Below are 21,619 nucleotides of genomic sequence, written 5' to 3' on the forward strand. Positions count from 1 at the left end.
TCATTTAGCTACGCAGATAGATTTTTGGTTTGAATTTCAAGGTTGTGCAAAGCTATGGTACAACAACTAGCTGATTTTTGAAATGGTTAAAAAAAATTCAACAGGAAATCTGAAACAAAAGACAATTTACAATAAATAGTTACCTTGGGTGACCTCTAAGACCTTAAGAATTGGGATAAAAACAGCATATCTAAGAATCACTAGGAGAGCTGCATTCCATCATAGTTTTTTAAACATTATTCTCTAAAGAAACATCTGATTGGAAGTAGTTATCTATTCATTTAACTCAAACAAGATTTAAAGGTGTTCTTTTCTAGAGGCACCACAGGGTGAATTTTTAAAAAGTCAAAATAGAAAAAGCAAGCCCCAACCCACAAAACAGGAAAACAAATTCTTTTGAGCACAAATAAAAATTCAGTTTATTTATACACCCCAAATTTTTTTTGTGTCTGTTGATTTTTTTGAGAAAAGATAATAAATCAATAGTTCAAAAATTGATTAATCTTTGAACTTTGTTTCTGCTTCATTTTTGCTGGATGCAATTAATTCCCTTTAAGATACCTGGTATTATGTCGATCACCAAGTACTCATTTAATTTTATGATATATTCAGAAACATAGAACTTATAAATGACAAGGAACACATAATCTATGATATGTAGTTTCCCACTCTGCCTCTAAAATTTTCTGATTCTATGACTCTCACACAGGTAGATTCTAGTTGAGAGATCACTCCAAGGTCAGCTTAGTCTTTCCCTGCTTTAAAATCTGGGTCAAAAAATTGTTGGCCGAAGGGATTTTTGAAATAATTGTTCTTTGACATAAGAAACATACCTTGAGAAAATGCAATAAAAGAAAACAGGCCAATCTGAATATATAACAATCCATAAACAAAATTTATGTTATTAATAAAAGCTAGATTTCATACAATACTGAGGGAAAGCAAGTTCACCTGTGGCACTGCATAGCCACCAATAAATTTACTAAATGTCATACACATAAACACATGCAAAAAGTTGCCATGTTTTGGAGGAGTATAAATGGACCTGTGAATTACTTGTCTTTTTTAGGTTACACTGGATTTTTGCATAAGAAATTTCTACTGAGATTTTTTAAAATTTCAGTTAACTTTTATATCAAACACACAATCTATGATATTTGAGATGAAACAGTTCTAAGTTTTAGGATAGACAATAATTGTAAACTGCTTTTTGAAATAAAATGGCAAAATTTTACCATCAAGTGCTCAAGAAATTTCACCTCTCAAAACCACCCACACCCAGATATTCAGTTAGCTTTGGTAAGCACCTAAGAAGCTGTCTCTTAGATTAAGAGAACTGAGAAGTTAAAAAATTAATAAATAAATAAAATTCTCTAATGAGGTCTTGGCAAAACAGACCACAACATCTCTTTCTTATAGGGAGACCATCAACATTACATTTATCCCACAGATCACAGCAAAGGAAATCTAACCACAATGTACATTAAGGTTGACTTAAAACACATAGAACAATAACAAGGAAATTCATAGATGAATAGGAAAATCTGGGTTGATCTCCAGCTCTTGCCCATCCCTACCTTCTTTACTTGACTTACAGGCTGATACTTGTTTCAGTTCCAATCTTTGAAATTCCTCATTTTAAGGATGAGCTAACATAAATTTCTGTATAGCGTGAATGTAAACACATGCAATTTAATCCTGCCACCAAAAAAGCAAGCAATATATTTTAAAGGCTAAGTTGAGTTTGGTGCAAGGACTTGGGAATTGGGAAGACCCTTGAGTTCATTCATTCAAATTACCACCCTCTCCTGGTTGCCCCCTTTTCTTGTGTCCACCTCTTAAATGTTGGTGATCTCCAGAGTCTGTGCTCATCGCTCCCTGTATGTGTGTGTGTGTGTGTGTGTGTGTGTGTGTGTGTGTGTGTGTGTGTGTGTGGGCGGGGGGGGGTGTATCTATTTCCTAAGTTATTTTATCTACCTCCATGTCATCAACTAGCAGTCTAGACTGTGATATTTGTGAAAACTAAAAGAATGTTTTTATTTACCACTGTATACTTAATACCTGAGACAAAGCAGGTTAGTAAGTAAATATTTATTGAATGAGTAGATGAATGAATCTACAGGCCAATGACTCTCAACTCTTTATCATTTACTGAGATCTATCTCCTGGGTTCCAAACCCATAAATCTAAGTATTTGTTGGGCATTCCATCCAGATAGCCCATAGGTATTCTTAGACCCAACGTGTGCAAAGCTGAATCCATTTTCTACTGCACCCAAAACCCGTTCTTACTCTTTTGAATTCCGTATTTCAATGAACCATCGGCCATTCATCTAGTTTTTTGGCATCATCCCTGACTCCTGCCTCTGACAATCACCCACATCCAACCAGTCCCCACCACTTCTGTGATTCCTGACTCTATGTACGTCTCCATCGCCCTCCTGCGACTGTGGCTCAGGACCTTCCCACTTCACCAGCATGGTGGGAAAGCCTCCTAACTGTGCTCTCTATCATCTCTCTTGGCTTCCTCTGCAATCCCCTCTCCACTCTTCAGCCAGAGCTGTCTGACAGACATGCAAATCTGATGAGTTATTCATTTATTCAATAAATCTTTACTGAGTACCTACCATGTGCCACGCATCATGCTAGGGGCACAAGATACAGTTCCCACCTTCAGGGAGTTTACAGTAACAGCTAAAAACATGTAAAAAATTACGGCCGGGCACAGTGGCTCACACCTGTAATCCCAGCACTTTGGGAGGCCGAAGCAGGTGGATCACGAGGTCAGGAGTTCAAGACCAGCCTGGCCAACATAGTGAAACCCGTCTCTACTGAAAATACAAAAATTAGTTTGGCATGGTGGCAAGCGCCTGTAATCCCAGCTACTCAGGAGGCTGGGGCAGGAGAATCACTTGAACCTGGGAGGCAGAGGTTGCAGTGAGCCGAGATCGTGCCACTGTATTCTAGCCTGAGCAACAGAGCAAGACTCTGTCTCAAAAAAAAAAAAAAAAAAAATTACTTTAAAAATGATAGGCCGGGTGTGGTGGCTCAGGTCGGGGGCAGCGGCTCCCACCTGTAATCCCAGCACTTTGGGAGGCCAAGGTGGGCAGATCACAAGGTCAGGAGATCAAGACCATCCTGGCTAATACGGTGAAACTCATCTCTACTAAAAATACAAAAAATTAGGAAGGCATGTTGGCACACACCTGTAATCCCAGCTACTCAGGAGGCTGAGGCAGGAGAATAGCTTGAACCTGGGAGGCAGAGATTGCAGCGAGCCAAGATCGCGCCACTGCGCTCCAGCCTGGACGACAGAGCAAGACTCCATCTCAAAAAAAAAAGGGAAAAAGAAAAAAATTATAAATGGAGGCTGGGTATGGTGGCTCATGCCTATAATCCCAGCACTTTGGGAGGCCAAGGCAGGCAGATCGTTTGAGGTCAGGAGTTCAAGACCAGCCTGGCCAACATGGTGAAACCCCGTCTCTACTAAAAATACAAAAATTAGCCGGGCGTGGTGATGTGTACCTGTAATCCCAGCTATTCAGGAAGCTGAGGCAGGAGAATCGTTTGAACCCAGGAGGCAAAGGTTGCAGTGAGCTGAGATCACACCACTGCACTCCAGCCTGGGTGACAGAGCGAGATCCGTCTCAAAAAAAAAAAAAAAAAAATAGGCCGGGCGCGGTGGCTCATGCCTGTAATCTCAGCACTTTGGGAGGCCGAGGCAGGCGAATCACCTGAGGTCAGGAGTTAGAGACCAGCCCGACCAACATAGAGAAATCCTGTCTCTACTAAAAATACAAAATTAGCTGGGCATGGTGGCGCATGCCTGTAATCCCAGCTACTCAGGAGGGCTGAGGCAGGAGAATCACTTGAACGGGGAAGCGTAGGTTGCGCTGAGCCGAGATCGTGCCATTGCACTCCAGCCTGGGCAACAAGAGCGAAATTCCATCTCAAAAAAAAAAAAAAAGATATATATATATATATATAAAATAAATGATATGAAGGAGAAAAATATCAAAAGCTTTAGAAAGGGTGGCCAGGGCAGGTCTTGTTTAAGCGCTGATATCTGACAATATGAAGCCAAATAGGAAAAAGAGAAAGAGCTCTTCAGGCAGAGGATTAACACGAGCAAAGGCCCTGAGACAGGAAAGAGAAAGATGTTGGAGAAACTGAGACAAATCCAGTGTGTTCTGAGCCCCCTGCCCTATCAGAAAGCTTACAAGAAATATGCATCCAACAAAGAACTAGTATCCAGAATTGACAAGGAACTCAAATAAATCAACAAGAAAAAAAAACAAATAACCCCATCAAAAAGTAGGCAAACGACACGATCAGACATTTTTCAAAAGAAGATAGACAAATGGCCACCAAACATGAAAAAATGCCCAACATCGCTAATCATCAGGGAAATGCAAATTAGAACTGTAATGAGACGCCACCTTACTTCTACAAGCATGGCCATTAATAAAAAGTAAAAAAAAAATAGATATTGGCATGGATGTGGTGAAAAGGGTATGCTTATATACTGCTGGTAAGAATAAGTACAATCTCTATGTGAAACAGTACGGAGATTTCTCAAAGAACTCAAAGTAGATCTACCACTTGATCCAGCAATCCCACTACTTGGTAGCTACTCAAAGGAAAAGAAGTCAATATACCAAAAAGACAACTGTATGTGTATGTTTACTGTCACACAAGTCACATTTGCAAAGATGTGGAACCAACCTAAATGCCCATTGGCCAAGGAGCAGATAAAGAAAATATGGTATATATACACCATGGAAAACTACTCAGCCATAAAGAAGAACAAAATAATGTATTTTGCAGCAATGTGGATGGAGCCAGAGGCCATTACTCTAAGTGAAGTAACTCAGGAACTGAAAACTAAATACCGTCATGTTCTCACTTACAAGTGGAAGTTAAGCTCTGGGTGTGCAAAGGTATACAGAGTGATATAATGGACCGTAGAGACTCAGAAGGGGGCGGCTGGGTAGGGAGTGAGGGATTTAAAAAAGCCTACATATTGGGTACAAAGTACACTGCTTGGGTGAAGGATGCACTAAAATCTCAGACTTCACCACTGTACAATTCATCCATGTACCCAAAAACCACTTTTACCCCGAAGGCCACTGAAATGAAATATATATATATGTAAATATATTTTTATATATACTGTAAATCTTTGACAGAACTTATTTCTGTCTCTGTCTCTCTCTCATTTTCAGCAATACAGTTTAAACTAAAACTGAGCCAATCTGCACTGGGAAACTATTTAAATGAAAAAACGTATATAATAAATATATATGTATGTGAAAGTAGATATATACATATCATATATTTAAGTAGATATTTACATACCATATATATGTATTTTTTTCTTTTAAAGAGAAAGAATGCTTGCAAGAGCCCCACAGAATGTTCAGAGTACAGTACAAACTCCTTCCCATGGCATGGGACCGAGATATAGCCTCTGTTTATCCTCTCTCACTTCTGGCCCTACCCTTGGCCTAAGGGAACTGCATGCTCCTCGTTGCACCACTTCACCACTATCCCCTGATACAGCTCCTTCTTCCTGAAACATCTGTTCTTCCTACTCCTGGCTTAGCCACCTCCTAAAGTGTCTTTTAGAACTCAGCTTTGTTGTCACCTCTCACAAGTCTTCCCTGGCTGCCCCCACCACTGGGGAACACTTTTTTTCTCCCTTCTGAATACTGACCAGTTGTACTCTATATAATTCTCACCTGGGACCTGCCGTACTCGATTGTAACTTTGTCTTTTTCTCACATTAGACTGTAAGCCCTCTGAGGAGGGGAAGTATCTTTTGTGCCTCTGGCCCTCCAGGTCCTGACACACTGCCTGACAGGGGGTCAGTATTCCTGAGATGCCTCGGAGTGAATGAAACTCAAACTGGGCTCACCTATGTCATTTTTCCTCATGGTAAAATCGTTGGCAGAACTTCTTATTTCTATCTCTTTCTCTCATTTCCAGCAATACAGTTTAAACTAAAACTGAGCCAGTCTGCACTGGGAAACTATGAACTATCCACATATTCCCTCCAAATTAAACAGGATCAGGACAGGACAGGCAATGAAACTTCTGGTCAGATTGATTCAGGCATTTCTGATGATAAATGCCTGGGGATTGTCTTTTGTTCCCTTTACGGTTCATATTTTTAAAGTTCAAGTAAAAATAGAGTTAAAGGGCAGCAGCATTGTCCATCATGGCTATAAAGCTCTCTCCACCCAAAACGGATCTAGTCCCAAGCTTAAACGAAGATCTTGTGTGATCCTGAGAAAGTCACTGCAAAAACAACAATTTCATCCCTTTCTCCTACCAGCAACTTGCCTCCCAAGGCTTACCTTAGTGGAATGTGTGCAATTTAGAAGGTAAAATAGATGTGAATGCACTATAATCAGAAAAATAAAGAGTATAATCCTTTGGCAGTTTTTTTTTTTTTTTTTTTAAATTTTATTTTTTGAGACGGAGTTTCTCTCTGTCTCCCAGGCTGGAGCGCAGTGGCGTGATCTCGGCTCACTGCAAGCTCCACCTCCCGGTTTCATGCCATTCTCTTTCACGTCATTCTCCTGCCTGAGCCTCCCGAGTAGCTGGAGCCGCACGCAACTGCCACCATGCCTGGCTAATTTTTTGTATTTTTAGTAAAGAAGGGGTTACACCATGTTAGCCAGAATGGTCTTGATCTCCTGACCTCATGATCTGCCCGCCTCGGCCTCCCAAAGTGCTGAGATTACAGGCGTGAGCCACCGCGCCCGGCCTTCTTTGGCAGTTTTTGACGAAATCATCTCTTCACACAGTATTATCAGACAGCCTTGGCTAGATTATGTTTATAATATGTCCCCAAGGAAAGGTCTGTGTAAACACTCCATGTAACTTTAAATGGTGATGAAACTGCTCTTGTTCCTTTACCAATTGCTTGGAAACCCACTGATGAACTTTGTAAGAAGACAGCAATGAGAAATGAAACCTAAGAAATGATGGAAAAAGTGATATTGCTAACACAATTACTAAGCAAACCTGAGTGAATTAATATTTCATTCTCACAAACACAAACCAAATCTTAAAAAATGACTTTCAGGGAAATGACACTAATCTGATTGTTCTACTTTACTGCAAAATAAGAAAAAAGTGGAAAAGAAAATAAAAAGGTGAGTTTAAGCTATGCCAAATTCAGGTATTATTAGTATTGAAAGATCCTCTGTTGGAAAGCAGATTAAACACTCACAAAAGGTCCCAAGATTTGAATAGGGCCTCTCAGAAAAAAAGTGCAAAACATGTACTTTCGTTAAGTATGTCTTAGATGAAAAGCCAGGTTGCATAATGCGCTATCTCTACAATTCTGTACTACCGTTCAGAAGCAATTGTACAGGAGATTGAAATTAGGAGCAGATCCTTTTTCATTTTATATAATATGGCTAAAAAAGTTCATTCACTGAAGTCTTGTTCATTGAATTCCCAATTAGAGCACAGACTTCAATACCTTGGAGTCGGTCATACTCACAGTGGGGAGAGATTAAGCTATATGGGAGAGGTAGAAATATAAAAAGCTAAATTCTTTCATGGGTAGTTAGGAGAAGCAGCTCTCTTTACCTCGATGATATCAGCAGTTATTATGGAAAATGCCATTACATGGGAACCAAATCTCATTTCATGGAGGAACTGAACATCTATCCGCCTTTTAGCAGGCAGGAGAGGAACAAAGTTAAGATTTGAAGAGAGACAGGTAACCTTGAAGAGCTGTTCAGAGGTCAAGGCCAGAGACACCTGGGAACAAACCACACAGGAGGCTGACCACTAAAGAAAGTTTTCAGGTCCAAGAAACAGAGTTAATTTTGCATCTGAGAAGGAAAGTTTATATCCAAGATGGTATTTTTGTTTTCTCTGCTGGAATATCACCGGGCTGTCAGCTCTAAATTATCAAATCTCGTCTGGTTAAGGGATGTAGGCAAACTGCAATACCCCGGTCATTTCATCAAAAAGAACTCATCTCTATTCTAGTCTTCCTTTGGCAAATAGGGTTCCATCCCTAATAACGAGACAGGCCAATGATTACCAGGCTTCTCCATGCTGGCGTGCCTTGGCCACTCGACGGGAAAATCTCCCTCCTTCTCATGCTGTTTATATTCCAGAAGGATTTTGGACTGCCTGTGCTGTGCAGGTCTGTGCTAGTCCCTGGGGACACTGCTCTCAGGGAACCTACATTCTCATCCTTCTAAAGAAAAGTTTACCTCATCAACCACACTCCCTCCTTGGAATTTTAATTTCTCCTTCTGTGAATTCCCCACTGGCTTATGAGCCACCTGTGGGAATGTGGCTCATTAATCTTCCCTCTCACCCCAACACAGAACATTTTAGGTGTGCTCAGGAGACACTGTTCAATTAAGAACTTCTCTGCTTGTCTTACGGCACTTGCCTCTTTCTACCTGACTGGACAGTTATTTGTTTATATGTCTTATCTCTGCATTCCTATGACAAACCAGGGGAGGGGAGAGTTGGGTCTCATTATCTCACATTGTCCACAGGGCCCAGCACGAGCCTTTATTCTAGGTGTGTAATAAATATTTATTTAGTATTCAGATGAGTGACTTATGATACCCTTATTTGGTAGTCCTCTAAAGCATGATGTAAATTTTTGTTAGCTCACCTACAGTGATATTACTTCTGTACTCTTAATTTAGAATATCTTGGAAAACAGTTTTTCCTTTTGAGGAGTCAGGTGCAGGGATGTTTCTGCTGATCCATTAACGCCAAATTTTAAATTTCTGATCTGATTTCTGACTGTACAGTGACTATTTAAATTGCTCTGCCACTCACTGGTGACATTTGAGATACGGCTTATTTTTTAGAATAATTCCTTATATTTTAAAGAAATGCAAAAATTCAGATATCTAAAAAAGAACACAGAAGCAATAAAAGTACATATATATTCTGTTTGTGAGATTAACCTTTATGATAGTGGAGAAAAATTCACTTGGTAGTGTGCTTATGGTAAACATTAAAAGGTTGACATATGGTGTTGGACTGACAGTAAGGCTGAAACATTTCTATATCTAGAAAGTTGTGCCCGAGAATTTGCAAAATGCAGAAATGTTTGTCAGCTAATAATATGGATGAGGTGTTTTGAGATTCTCAGATGAATACATGGATTGCTTTAAATGCATTTGTAACATGGTTATGATTGTCATTTTGGTTTATCATGACACATTAAAAAATTGTCACCATTATGGAAATAATGTACTCTTAGACCAAAAGAAGGATGAGGCAAAAAGAGGTTTGAGAAGTATGTGTCATGGGACTTACACACTGTTGGCCTTCTTTTGTGGCTCCAAATTTCCCTGTGCTGCTCATTTACTGTTACTCAATACAGACACCTAATCTGTGTTTTTTTGTTTGTTTTTGCCATCATGGCTCACTCAATGATTTCTGCCATAGCCATACAGACAGAGTCAATATTTAATTTACTGCTTCCATTCAATAAATGTTTACTTAATGTCTATTACATGGCAACCACAATCCTAGGACCTGGGATGCAACAGGTAATAACACAAGGTCCTTACTCTTGGGGGCTTACATCCCCAGTCAAGGCAGATATTTACACCAAGATTTTCAGTAATGTATTTATATAAAATTCATGTTTTTGTAATACCTTTCTAGGAGAACATTAGAAACTAATAAAGACTACTGCAATATCTTCCTGTGATGAGTCTGCTGTTTGCTGCACATATACGTGGTTGATAGCCAGAAAGCACACCTTCCAGACTGCCTTACAGTTAGGAGTGGCCACAACCAGAAAGTGAACTCAAGTGATACAATCAACATCTACCCCCACATACCTGAAAGGAAATTCTTGCTGTGAACATTGTCTCTACCCCTTTATATGAGCGAGAACACTTTCTACCATGCAGGCACATACCCATGGAATAGCAGAGCAGTAAGACAGAAGGAACCTGGGACCCTGAATGACACTGTGGAGTAGAACCATCCTGCCAACTTAGGCTGCTCATCTGGGAATATTACCAGAAAGAAAAATAGATTTCAATATACATTAACTACTGTATGTTTTTGCATTTTATTGGTTGCTTTGTTATATTAGCTAAGCACTTACCCTAACCCACATAACTACTAACTTTTCCCTTTGGAATCTAACGTGTCACAACTTAGCAGCCCTCAGGCCAATTCTAGTCTGCAAATACATTTTGCTAGTACAGTATGTATTATTAATCTGCATAGGAATGCTTTTAAACTAGACATGAGAAGTTAAGTGACTTGCTTAATGTCACACAGATAGTGGCAGAATTAGGATTAGAACACACGTATATTTACCACTCTTTATATAATAAATTTTATCCCATTTTAATCCATGATTTTTAGCATCAGAGACTTAATTACCCGGTCTAATCCAAAGGCCTTGTCACATCTTTTCACCAATTCCTGCAGTTAATAAAGGAAGGGTAGCATTTAATTAAACTAAATGTGATTGCCCAATGACTTCATAGAAAGAGAGTTTATGAGTTTTAAGTTCCAAGTGATTGAGCAATTAAAGGACAATGCCTATTAGATATAAAAATATCTAAAGATAAAAGTGAAAAAAGATTTGTATCTTTGCAAATATCAGATCCATGGCATCACACAATGAACTGGATATGGAAGGGACCTTAAAAGTTCATCTAGTAGTGGAGTAATAATCGTCATGTTGCAACAAAAAATTGTGGTTAATAAAAAATGAGGGGTTAAAAAAATCATATTTCCCTGAATATGTCTACCTTCCTATAACTTGTAATTTACCTAGATTTTTGTCCTCTGGTATAGGCAGAACAAATGTTGGCTCTCTTTAATTCTACTGTCCTTCAAATATCTGAAGACATCTCCTCAACCTAATTTTCTCTCTTCCAGGCTAAACATCCATCCATCCTTCCTTCCTTCCTTTCCTTCCTTCCTTCCTCCCTCCCTTTCTCTCTCTCTCTCTTTCTTGTCATGTCAACAAATTATTTTCCCCATTTCCCCTAAACATTTAGAATTATGCATTTATTAGTCTTAAAAGCTGAAACAGTTGTTTTGCAAGCGGACTCAACTGAAAATTTAGACTTGTACAAGAACAGAGAAACAAAAATAATCTTTAGGGATTATTTTTAAAATTTAAACACTTCCTTTAGCACCATTTTAAAAAACAGACAATTTTGCATCATATTAGAAAAGCTAAGGTCTTCTGTAATTAGCATAATATCAGTATTTTATAAGCTTAATATTTTAAAATTAATTTTATGGTTTTAATGCACTATAAATTAACATTTTTTAATTAACCTGGTTTTGAATTAAAGAGGTTTTTTTTAAAAGCAAACTTATTGTTTGTATGTTCTGAGTCAAAGTTTCCTCTAAACTTGGGCAGTAACAACTGGTAATTTGCAAATGGATCAAGCTATTTGTAACAGCTTTAGTTTCTGCTTATGAACTTTTACATATACTAGGGAAAAAACAGGGAAATGTATTCCCTGAATACATCAGAAACTGATTACCTTAAGTGAAACAGACATGAAACTGGATCGATCACCTGAGGGCTACCCTGGTTCATGGATGCTAAACAGCAAAAAATCATAATGGCCCATCTCCTTTTTCTTCCTTTTTAGGTTTTATACACAGGGCTGTGAGACAGACCACTTACAGAGAACCCTGCTTGCTAAACCACCTGAGGACACATGCAATGATAACGAAAGTAGATAGCCAGGGGTCATGTGCTAATTTTAAGATACTCAACACTGATTTTGGTTCACCAAGCATGGAAAGAAAATCCTGGATGGAGTGAAGCAATAATATTTTTAAAAATCCTTACAATTACTTTTCTAAGACTCCAAATATTAAATGTACTATTATATGCAGTTCTCCAAATATAAAATAAAACTAGCTAATGTTTAGAACCACAAAATGCAAAGAGCTTTCATCTTTTCAAAAGTCATTTTTTGTGTAATTCTTGCTCATTTACCCAGTAATTAGTTATCAATGCCAAAATTCACCATGTTTATTAAATTCTAGAACCTGTATTATTCACTTCTGCAGATACTATGGCAGGCCACAATCATGTGGGTCACAATACTTTGAAGTTTGCTGGCCTAGCACAAAGTATTTTAGAAGTACCAGAAAATTCTTTGTGAAATGTAACAGAATGAATTAGACTGTTCAGGCCATGTCGTGTTAGCACAATGGAGGAACACTTTTAAGACTTTAAAGTCATGTAATGCAATTCTAGGCTAGATTTTTCTTGTTTAAAAAAAAAAAAAAAAAGTAGAATGGGAGTGATTGGAAGAGAAAAGGGCCAATATTTGACAACAGAAATCAGCATAACCTTTTAACTGCAGCAGCCATGGGTGACTGCCCTTTGACCTTGGAAGATTATGTGGGATTTCAATGACAACAGCTGGAAGTGAGCATGTGTGAATAGAGAACACAGATCTGAGGCCTGGTACAAAAGACTGCACAATCTCTGCCCAGATCAGAGTGCTGATTAGAAATTGTTTCCTGGTCCTGGCTTAATAGAGTGTGATCATGAAAGTTGGGGTGTGTGTGTGTGTGTTTGTGTTTTAATTCTTTCAGCAAGAAATCATTGGTGGATTTCTTCCATATCCATTCTACTTCTTCAGCCCCTTCAAATCTTCAGGATTTTCATATAAAACAGGCTCCTCTTTCTTCGAATAAAACCTTTGCTCCTTTTCGTAGACAAAATATCTTTAAGTTATAGAGTTCTCTCCTTGAGTTTTAAAATAACCTCTACTGCGGCATTTCACATAGGTTATCATTATTTTTTGTTTAAGGATCTGTCACTCGCAAACAGACAGACAGACAGACACACACACACAGCTTGAATAAGGACTCGGTTAAAGTGGGGATCTTACTTCTTTCATCTTTCTAATTCTACCATTTGTACAATGTATGACATATGGTGGGTACTCAGTATATCTATGATGAATGAACACAGAAATGAAACATCTATTCTTAATAGTTTTTTCCTTTTATTCTTGAGATGTAATGGAAGATTCCTGCTACTACGCAAACATTTGTACAATTTCATCTTTTTTTCAACCAGCTTCATATATATTTTAGCAATTTTTTAGTGAAGTCTTTAGGTGTAGTTTGCCAAACATAAACATATGAGAAAGATTAGTAATTACTTCCTTTCCAAGGCAAGGGAACTTAATCCAGTAGATACAGGCTACCTGGTGAATGTGGTAATTTCCATGCATAGAACCTTCAATGAATCATATTCACTGGGCTGAAGTACATGTACACTGACACAGATGCACTCTCAGATTCCTACACAGGACCCCATACTTGCTGACACTGCTCTGAAACCACCAGAATGATGCCATATGATTACTGAAAGGGCACTGGGTTATGACTCATTTACGTTGTTTTGGTTTTACCATACACTCTATCTTACCTTCCATTACTCTGGATTTTGCTAACTCTTTTAGCTCTGGATTTTGCTAACTACTCTAGTTTCTACATCAAATTAGCTGCGGTAGAAGGTGGCCTTTCCTCTATGCAAATACCTTGAGTCGGGCAAAAACCAACCTGGCTGAACAATAAAGGACAAGGAGAAGAAACTGGCGAAACTGTCTTCCAAATCAGACATGGGTCATCTGCCTCCATCCTTCTATAGCAACTCTAGATGTTATTCCAAACAAGCCACAGGACAGATTGTTTTTTCAGAACAGACCAAATCCATTTGCTGTTTCAAAATTCTATAAACAAAGTATTAAGGAATTCAATTCCCAGAGCAACTATATGGGTGTTGGCTTCAGTTTCATGGGAGCGTCTGCCAAGCTCACATATTTGTAGAACTATTGGTTTAGAGTGTCCTTTGCAGCTCAGAGCAGGAGGGACCATTGCTTGTGATCTCAATTCACTTTAAGGACTGGGTCTTGCTGGTGACAGGTATACATGATAAATGTTCCAGAAGGCTGACCTAATTTCCGTTGAAGTGAGTGTTTTGCTAAGAACATTCCCTCAAAGTGTCAGCTTGCAACCACGGATTCCAGCATGCTGGGGTCCATTCTCCTCAGCGATTTATTACCATTGCTTGTAAAACTTCCCTTAAAATGAAGTTAATTTCGACTTATTTATCCAACTTCTCCAGACTTAGTTTTGAACTTAAATAAGTTATATATCTAATGTAAAATATGTAATTATCAAACATAGTAAGTTTCATAGTTTTTAGTTGTTTGTGATCAGAAAAAAACAAATACTCAGGGCTAAATATGAATCGGGGTGTACTTGTCTTTTCTCTTGTAAAGGGATCTATATGGCAAAATGTTCATTCATCTTGCAAAAATCATATTTCCAAGATGTTATTTATTTACAATAAAGTGGGAGGGGCAGTATTACAGAAATTATAATTCCAAAATCCTAAGCCTCAATTTCCGCATCTGTAAAATGACATTAATGATTATACTTACTTCACAGGTTTGTCATTAGGAATAATGAAACAGTACATTTAAAATGCTTAGCAAAGAACCTAGAACACAGAATGTGTTCAAAAAATGATAACTGTTATAAATAACAAACATAATCTTTATATCTTAGATCTTCAATCATACAGGGAATTTTTAGTAGAACAAAATTAAGAAATAACCACATTCTTTTCACGTGGAATGTTAAATAATGCAAGTATTCTCATAAAAGTTGTCTACATAAATCAAAATGTAGACAATGTAATTTTATTTAAGTGAATTTTTGAGTAAAAAAATTATTTTCTAAAGGTAGTAACAAATTATTAAAAATAAATTCTCTGGAATTTTTTTATTTTTCTACAAAAAGTGAGAAATAACAGTACTTAGTCTCTAAGCTATTTTAAATGTTAGAAATCTAATTCCTAAATATAATCGTATTAGTATATATATTTATGTATGTTTATGAAAATAATTATTTATAATTCTTCAAATATTTTCAAATATAAATCACCATCTCTTCTTTAAATACATATTGAATATCTACAGGGGCCAAGCATTATTCTAGACATAAGGATACAAATTTTGGTCTTATATTTTTGGGATGATGACTACTAATATTCTAGAAATGGACCTTAGGTCGATTTTACTTGCAGGAGATCAAGTTTTATCTACTTTTTCATAAATGATGTACAGAAGTATATAGAGAAAGAATTAAAAATGGCTTCCTTTTTCCAGTTTCACTTTATTTTTTAAAAGACTTTCGTTTGCTGAAAATTCCTGTTGATAACTAAATATGCCATGATGCCTGCTCTAGGGAACTGAATTTAATTTAGAAATCTAATTTTATTTTTCAGTATTTTTTGAAAAAAAGTTATTTAAATTTTTTAGATATGAAAGTACTTCAGATGGTATAAAAAGGCATATAAAATAAGCAATTAATATTAACACTAAATGCAGAAATAACTTTTTAAAATAAACTACCCTCTAGTGCAGAGCCTCCACACTTTAGCTCCTTCCATCAATACAAATGGAGAATCATCAGAAAGCATCATTAAAGAAAGGGTCTTGATTCCTCATAGCTTTAAATCAATGCTAAAAGAATTTAGCCTTTTAGGCAGGAGAATGATCGACACATTTCACTTGACTGACTTTGATCACTGAAGCACTTTATGATCCAGGCCATTTCCTTGATTTTAGGGAACAGAACCTTTGACTCACAGAATGTGTTGAGGACATCTCAGACTCAGCTCCAAGTAAGAGCGCTCTCATTCTTCTCGGAACCACTACAATGTTTCTCATCAGGGTTATCAGCATTTGGAGGGGAATCAGTTCCATTGTTCAGAACTGCCCTGTCCCCTCAGGATGCTCAGCATCCCTGGCCTGCACCACTGAATGCCAGCAACATCCCCTCCTTGTGAGCACCAAAAATGCCCTCACACATTTTTGAATACCCTTAAGGAGGGCCATATGGTCCCTGGGGGAACATACCCTCTAGTGTATAGACACTGCCTTAAGACCTCAGCAGGTATTTAGTACTATGTGATCTTGCCACTGTTGAGTTGTCTGACTTACATTCTCTGTAATTAGAATATAAACTCTTATAAGGTCAGGGACTGTTTATTACAATTCTTTTGAAATGCCCCTTCTTCCTCAGCCATACCCTCTACTCCTCACCCTTACCCAAGTATCTAACTCAGATTTTATAGTGAGAACTTGATTTTAAAAATTGTTATATCTAAACTACTATCTTTGGTTGAGGGAGGTTGGGAGGAGACTCTCAGACATGTGGTCTATAAATATAAACTCGACACTTTGGACTTTCTGGAAGAATCTTGATTTTGAAGATTGGCTTGTCAGTCCGTATGTGGATGAGAGAGCACACTGGCCAAGCCTCCCTGATCTCCTTTTGTTGTTGCTGAGAAGGTGTGTTCACTGCACTAAAGCTCTCAGGAACACTCAGACAGCGTCTTATTTGTTCATGACAGCATCATTGTACCTAAAAGTCCACAGACTCTACGGAAATATGAAATAACATGTAAAAATTGAAAATAAATATGCATTCTGTTCTCTGCTCTCAACTCAAGGATGCAGGTGAACTAAAAAGACACAGCACCAAAATGACCCGTCCCTATTGCTAAAACCAAATGAACACAACCCTGAAAATATACAGGAAACAAAATTAAGCAACAACAGGCTACATAATGTCAACCAACCATGAATTCCAATGAGTGCCTTTGTTTCAACTGCTTGTTCAGAAGTAGGGCAGCTCCTCCAGCTCTAATTTTTTTTTTTTCCCTCTAATCATTCTGATACTTTATTGAATATCTGTCATTTTTACAAAATTAAGAGCCAAGGGCTGCTACCCAGTAGCAGGTTGCATGGAAGTCCTTCTGGCTTTGTGATTACCAAGGAGTACTCCCTTAGTTAAATTCCTACCTCTAACATTAGAAAATTGATCAAATCTCCCAAGGTTGCAGCGTAGTCACAGACCAGATGCAAAGTCCCATGTATGTGCATGTATACAAAAACATATATGTATGTGAGTTCAATTTCATTTACTCCCTCGAAAACCCACACAGAAAAAAGCACTTTCTTGTCAGATGTTAACTCTCAGGGGCACTTGAAATATTTTTCACTACCATAGGCATTTCTGACCCTCAGTGTCACCATTAGCAACAATGCCATGAGGGACATGATTTGTAGCTAATTTGAACATGGAGCCCTTCTGGCCACAGCTGGTGAAGCCAATAGCATTCTGCTCAATTATACAGTAAATCGTTAGAAAAAGAGTCAGTAAGCTCAATGGCTAATTTCTGATGTTCCAACTACCATTAAAAGGGTTAGAGAGAAGCTAAATGTAGTGTTTTTTTTGTTTTAGGTGCTTTAATTATAAACCTAAAATGTTTCTCTACAGCCTGATTTATTCATTCAACAAATATCTATTGATGCTAACCTATAAACAAATACGAACAGTGAACTCAGAACATATATCAAAATATTTCGTGTCATCAGGGCTCACAGATTAGTCAAAACTTCTTTCAAAGAAGAGCTAGTGGGGAAGGCTTGATTCACACCACGAAGATCCAGTTCAAATGTCACCACCTTCCGATATCATTTCTGTATCCTTAGAGCATCACAGGTCACTGCAATGTAGGCCTCAATAAATACTGATGACTGCTTGAGAGGAGATGAAAGTGCAAGTCAAATTTACGGGGGGCAACAAAGATAACCCTATGGATAGGAAGTCAAGTGTATATGTTGGAGGCAGAGTGAGTACTATTGTCAGACGGAGGTTTGAAGAGACGATAGAGCCAAAATTTGGAAGGTTTCAAGTAATTTTGAGAGTATTCTGTAAGTAATAATCAGGTGGAATAATAATTTAGTGCATTATTATTATTAGAGGAATATTTTTCTTATAGCTTATTATTTACTTTTACAAGTCAGACATGGGTTTCACTCAATTACTAGCTTTGTGACCTTAAGCAAGTTAATTAAACTTTCAATAATTTACCCAAGAAACCTTTGTTGAATATCTGTTCTGCTTCAGGTACTATGGTAGGCATTAGAGTGTACATCTTTGACCTTCAGGTCCTTGCAGTCCAGTAGGGGAGGCAGGCCAACAGAGGAACCATTACAATACAATGTGGTAAGGGCTCTGGTAGTGGAAGCAGGCTCTGAGGGCACAGAGGGGGGCATTAAACTAGTGAAAGGGTTAGGGAAGGCTTTGTGGAAGCAGTGATGGCCTATACAAGTCATCAAAGACCAGCAGGATTAGTGACGTGAAGTGCAGGAAAGTGACACAGTTTTTTTGTGGGTGTAAGAATAACAATAACAATAAAGTGATAAGAGCTAATATTTACTGAGTGCTCACTGCATGCCAGATATTCTCCTCAGCTTTGCCATGTGTTACTTCCTGTAATTTTCAAAGTGTTATGAGGTAGGTACTATTACATATTATAACTTCATTTTACAGACGAAGCACAGTCTAAGGTCACACAGACAGTAACTGGTAGAGTCGGGATTTCAACTTAAGCAATGTAATTAACTAATGCACTGTTCCCTAATTGCACGAGTAAGAACACCTACTCCAGAGACCAAAGCACTTAGAACAGGTTTGGAAGGTGATGATGGATTATAACCATTATTGTAATCAATGTGTACATACAAATTCCTGATGTGCACATCTAAGTACCATAGATTTTTTTTTCTCACCAAATGATGAACTCAGTAGATTTTACCCAAACCAAAACTCCAGCTTTACAGTCCAGGGAAAGTGTCTGATGGAGTGTGGCTGTTGCCCCCTCTAAATCTCATGTTGAACTGTAATCCCGAATATTGGAAGTGGGGCCTGGTGGGAGGTGATTGAATCATGGGGAAAGATTTCTCATGAACGAAACAGTGACATATTCTTGGTGTTGTCCTCAGGATAGTGAGTTCTTGCAAGATCTGGTTGTAAAGTGTGTGTCACCTCCCCAACCCCTTCCCTTTCTTGCTCCCGCTCCTGCCATGTGACCTGTCTGCTCCTGCATCACCCTCTGCCATGAGTGAAAGCTCCCTGAGGCCTTCCCAGAAGCCCAGCAGATGCCTGCAGCATGCTCCCTGTACAGCCCACACACCAGTGAGCCAATTAAACCTTTTTTCTTTATAAATTACCCAGTCTCAGATATTCCTTTATAGCAAAGCAAGAATGGTCTAATACAGTGTCATTCATCAAACAACCTGGTGGGAAGGTTGTTTCTTCCTTATCAATACCACTGAAGCCATTCTCTCTGAATACAATTTGTCACCACTAACACACTTCCCCTCTACTTCTTCTCCCTGGGCTCTGTCCTTGCCCTACTACTATCCTTGACTTGGTCTATCCTTGCCTACTACTTAATTTACTGCATTTCTGTTCATACGTGCAAGGATAAAGCTATGCCAAATTAATAGTAAAAGGTGGGAAAGAACACACGGGGGACAGAATTACTAAAAAGTATTTTTTTGTTTTGGTTTGATTTTTTTTTAATGTCTAATGAGATTCTGAATAGAATAACCCTTATCGTAAATAAGTCCTAATTTGAAGTTGGGCATGGTGGCTCACACCTGCAGTCCCAGGACTTTGGGAGGCTGAGGCAGGAGGATCGCTTGAGCCCAGGAGTTTGAGACCAGCCTGAGCAATATAACAAACCCTATCTCTAAAAAAATAAAAATAAAAATAAATACAATTAGCTGGGCATGGTGGCATGCACCTGTAGTCCCAGCTACTCGGAAGGATCACCTGAGCCTGGGAAGTTGAGGCTGCAGTGAGCCATGATCGTGCCACTTCACTCCAGCCTGGGTGGCCACATTGTCTAACCCTGTCTCAAAAAAAAAAAAAGTCTTAATTTGAATTTTTTTCCAAGTCATAACATTGGGGAGAAGGTCAGCAGTGAATTATAGAATGTCACTAAAAACCACAACTTAGGAGCTCATCTGGTTTTACCAATCATGTTAGATAATACGGAATTCTAATGAAGAAAATCCCTGGAGCAATGTTGTTATCTGTGTTTTTACCTGAGGGCCCCCTGGGCATGTGGACACTGCACTTACAGAGGTCTCACATGGACAAAACATGAGGGAGAGTACAAACCTCTTGCTTGGCAATGGTTTACCTCCATGAACTCTATTTCCCACACCCAAAGAGCAGGCCAACTGTGCTGCAACTGTGCACTCACAAGTCTACATAGGCAGGCTTATCATTACAGGCATATAAGCTTGCCTGTGATATAGAGTGCAGGTGTTACTGCACAGAATAGCTAACATATGGCTCCCCACACCTTGGTGGCAGCCAATCTCAATGAAATACCACAGTCTCCAGCACAGTTCCCGGTAAAGGCCACGGGAGAGGAATGCAATGGACACCATTTCCTAATACTCCCGATGTTATTTCTAGGAGCCTATGACTGCAAAGGTGATTCCAAAGGGCTCTTCACCACTGGTGGAGGTGCTTCAAGCCTCCAAATGGTGGGTGGATTATTTTATAATACTGAAATTCTTAAGAGCTTACAGAATACTCAAACATTGACAGTTAAGACTATATAGCCCAATAATTTGAAGATCATTCCATAATGTATTTACTAAATGGATTAGTGAATTATTGGTGCCACAATATATAGACATTTTGTTTATTAAATGGAATTCAATATGTTAGCTCTTCTTTTATCTTAATTTGATGATTCTCAGTTTGGGTGATTTGCCCCCAGGTGACATTTGGCAATGTCTGGATACATTTTTGGTTGTTACTACTGCAGAATGCTCCTGCCATTTGGTGAGTAGAGGCCACGGGTGCTGCTAACATCCTACAATGCACAGGACAGTCACCCACATATAGGACAATGCACGTGACGGAACACGGAAGTATCCTGCCCAAAATGTCAATGGTGCTGAGGCTGAGAAATCTTGACCTTATTTTTTTACTGAACTCCCTACAGTATGTTTTTTTTTGTTTTTTTTTTTTTTTTGAGATGGAGTTTCACTTTTGTTGCCCAGGCTTGAGTGCAATGTCGTGATCTCGGCTCACCGCAACCTCCACCTCCCGGGTTCAAGTGATTCTCCTGCCTCAGCCTCCCAAGTAGCTGAGACTACAGGTGCATGTCACCACGCCCGGCTAATTTTTGTATTTTTAGTAGAGACGGGATTTCACCATGTTGGTCAGGCTGGTCTCAAACTTCTGACCTCGTGATCCACCCACCTTGGCCTCCCAGAGTGCTGGGATTATAGGCGTTAGCCAACGCGCCCGGCCACATCCACCTAAATTTCTATACTTTTGGAATTTGCTTTTACTCCTTGAACTGATGAGAACCTGGAGCCATGTCTTTATCTACATAAGCCTTTGTGTGAATTTTCTTTTTTTTTGTTGTTTGTTTGTTTTCTCACTGTGGAAAGCAAGGGAAAAAGTATTAGAGGAAGAAGGGAGATAAAATATGTCCAGAAACATGAAAAGACTTAAGTAAGGAAAAATCATGCATACATTTGTGGGTCAGGGGCTTTTTTGGCAAGTGTGTGGGTGCTCATATCTGGCCCCAAATTAAAGATAACAAGTATTGACATTGGAGAAGGAGTCAAGACTCCAAGATTCATAGGAGTAACATGTAGGACACATGTCACACGTAGGGTCTCTTCATATTCAACCCTGACAACATC

At 38.7% G+C, this 21,619-nt stretch overlaps 1 protein-coding gene across 6 annotated transcripts in view; it reads right to left on the minus strand.

Annotated features, from left to right (window-relative positions):
* Nucleotides 1-21,619, minus strand: part of NFIA (nuclear factor I A) — a 390,911-nt gene that overhangs the window by 132,477 nt on the left and 236,815 nt on the right. The window lies entirely within an intron of this gene.

Source organism: Hylobates moloch, unplaced genomic scaffold, assembly GCF_009828535.3.
Source record: "Hylobates moloch isolate HMO894 unplaced genomic scaffold, HMol_V3 SCAFFOLD_18, whole genome shotgun sequence".
NCBI classification, from domain to species: Eukaryota; Metazoa; Chordata; class Mammalia; order Primates; family Hylobatidae; genus Hylobates; species Hylobates moloch.